This window comes from Henckelia pumila, chromosome 4 (genome assembly GCF_033568475.1).
Source record: "Henckelia pumila isolate YLH828 chromosome 4, ASM3356847v2, whole genome shotgun sequence".
Lineage (NCBI taxonomy): Eukaryota > Viridiplantae > Streptophyta > Magnoliopsida > Lamiales > Gesneriaceae > Henckelia > Henckelia pumila.
In genome coordinates this window covers 73,998,932-74,001,965 of record NC_133123.1, presented here as the reverse complement: position 1 = coordinate 74,001,965, position 3,034 = coordinate 73,998,932, and the positions used below count along the sequence as shown (strand labels likewise).

Below are 3,034 nucleotides of genomic sequence, written 5' to 3'. Positions count from 1 at the left end.
ATGACAACGTTTAATTATGTCAATTTAATCTGCACTACTTATTTTATTAAAATAAAATATTTGCATCTGTTTTGCAGCAACGATGTTTTCGATTATGACACAGGAGCTGACAGAAACAAGAAAGAATCAGTTGTTAATATTGTGGGCAGGTTAGACAAAATTTTTAATTAAAGAAAATATTCGCCCATTTCCCCTCTAAATTAATTAATATTTAATTTTTTAAAAATAATAATAATAGTATATAAAATGATGTTTTTTATTTTCATGGCAAATTCTGGGCACAAATAAAGTCGCACGGCCATTAACGTAGCTGCTTGGTTAGTTCTTGCAATTGGTGCCACTGGCCTTCTTTCGATGGTCGTAGAAGCTCAAATTCCACGTTCCTTGCTGTTGCTTGCTGCTGCAATATTTTGTGGCTACATTTATCAGGTAAAAATTTGGATAAGTAACTTCGGTTTACCTTTTTATAAAGAGTGTCATCGTGTGTGTCTACATACATAATTTTGATATTCTTGGCATCTCTTGTTGGACACTTCATGAGTATCGGTAGATGTTCATTTGAATATCGTGAAAACATTTAATGCATCAGGTTTCTCGATACTCGATATTAAATTGTATTAGAAAAGTAAATTAAAGACGATGGAGTGGAAATATTAATTTGTTTCATTCTCAAAATCATAAATCTTTTGTATACAATTCTCTCATTTATATACATCATTGTGACTAATCATGAAGCAAAACTTGTATAACAAATCTAACAAAATAACAATAAAAGAGATTCCTGTAGAACATTCCTATAACCGAATAGAAATTATCTTTTGTGTTTCTCAAATAGATGTTCCCCATGTAATCCGATGGATTTATGAACTTGGGAAAACATGGGATGGGCTTTAAACAAATATTTGGGCCACAATTAGATCATATCATTAATGACATCACACAAGATTATTATGTGCACAACAATAGATGCCCAGAATTTCATTATCATACTTCTGAACACTACACACACATATAGATTTTAATTTGAAAAAAAATTAATCTTTTTGTATAGTGGCATTTGGCTACCTAAAGAAATCAAGAATTGATTAAATTGTCAAAGTTATGAGAAGGAAAAATGTTTTATTATTATTGTTGTTGTTATTATAATTATAATTATCATTATTACTTTGGAACAAAATTAATATCATTAATTAAATTTACTTGTTTTACTGTGGTTAACTTTGAAATTGATGTGCTGCCGCAGTGTCCGCCATTTCGGTTAAGCTACCACGGGTTGGGAGAACCTTTGGTGTTTGCAACCTATGGCCCTCTTTGCACCATTGCCTTTTATTTGCTTCAAAGCACCACAAGGTTGTAATATATATATATTGGTATACTCCTAAAGGTTATATTTATATCCCATATTGCATTAAAATAGATGAAAAAAATAATGAATAATGCTACATGTACAAATTGAATTACAAGACGTTGGTTTACAAATTGCATTCGTAATTACTTGTTGGCTCGACTTCGGCCTTGATCCTCTTCTGCAGTCACTTTCATCAGGTGGTTACTCTTTTACTAACGACTTCGATTCCGATCACACTTTCCGTCTTTATTAGCTTAATTACAACGTAACGTACTAGCTTATCCATATATGTATATATGCATCAATTCATCAGATAAAGGATGATAAAGCTGTTGGAAAATTTTCTCCATTGGTGAGGCTTGGTACTGAAACAGGTTCAAAGGTTGTGAAAATGAGCGTATTGGGGATCTATTGGCTTGTGTTTGCCTTTGGAGTTGCCCAAACACTTCCTTACGCTTGTGTCGTAAGTCTTTGCAAATCCATATATAATACTCACCATCTTTCATGCATTTTCCTAATTCGATCGATCCGAATTGATTAGAAACTCGAATTTTTTTTGTTGATGTTGTTTGCAGATTCTTTGCCTTATGACATTACCCGTGGGGAATTCAGTAGTAAGCTTTGTACAAGACCACCACAAGGTAATATTTTTTTTCTTTGACAAGTAACACAAGGTAATATTTAATAATGCATTAAAATTTCTTTGTTGGAAATTAAATTAATACATCATGCACACTTTATTTAGTCGAGTTTTGAAAATTTGATAGGATGAGACGAAGATTTTTAAGGCAAAATATCATTGTGTGAGATTGCATACTGTATTTGGAGCAGCTTTGGCCGGTGGTCTGGTGGCTACTCAATGGCTTGCCGAGCAAATATTTTAAATTAATTTCTACTATTAATATCATATCTTTGTACGTGTTAAATTAATGCCACTGCTTCTGTGTTTCTTTATTATAATAGTATACTAGTGTACTAGTGTTCCATCCGTGCGTTGCGCAGGATGTTATATTATACAACTAATTATTAAAATACAATGAGCTAAATGAATTATGAAGCACACAATTACAAAACATACAATTAAATTTAGTAAACAACAAATGTTATTTATTCAAAAACTTGTAAGTGAACAAAAAAATGATATAAAATATAATCTATCTATAAAAGATGACAAACATATCAAAAAGTTATGTTTCAACTTTGATCGGTGACATTCACACTTTTCAAATCTAGAAAACTATTAAATTCAAAAAAATTTATGAAAAAGTGTCATATACGTTGTTTTGTCTATAAAATTGATTTTGTATTTATTAGTTTTTGATTCATATTTCATTCTTTTTTACAATAATTATGTTTTTAATAATAAAAAAAGATGACTTTCTCTGAAAAAATGATTTCACTTTGTCAAGAACGACATCTTTAAATGTTAAATGTAGTGTAAATCTTAAAAAATAGAGAAAATAAATTGTGATTTTTTTCAAAAGAAGCAAATAGGTATAATAGTTAATTAACAAAAATTGTGATTGACATAAATAGCTTCAACGAAAATTTATACATTATTACACATTATTATTATATATAGCATCTGATTTATCTCTCTTTTGTCTCCTTTTTTTTATAACAAAAATAGTTCAAAAATAAATTCGAATTGGTTATTTTTCCAAATGAAGTAAATTGGTAGATTGT

General features: G+C 29.8%; 1 pseudogene; it reads left to right on the top strand.

Moving 5' to 3' along the window:
- LOC140861233 (2-carboxy-1,4-naphthoquinone phytyltransferase, chloroplastic-like) lies at positions 1–2,232 on the top strand (annotated as a pseudogene).
- The last annotated feature ends 802 nt before the right edge of the window (positions 2,233–3,034 follow it).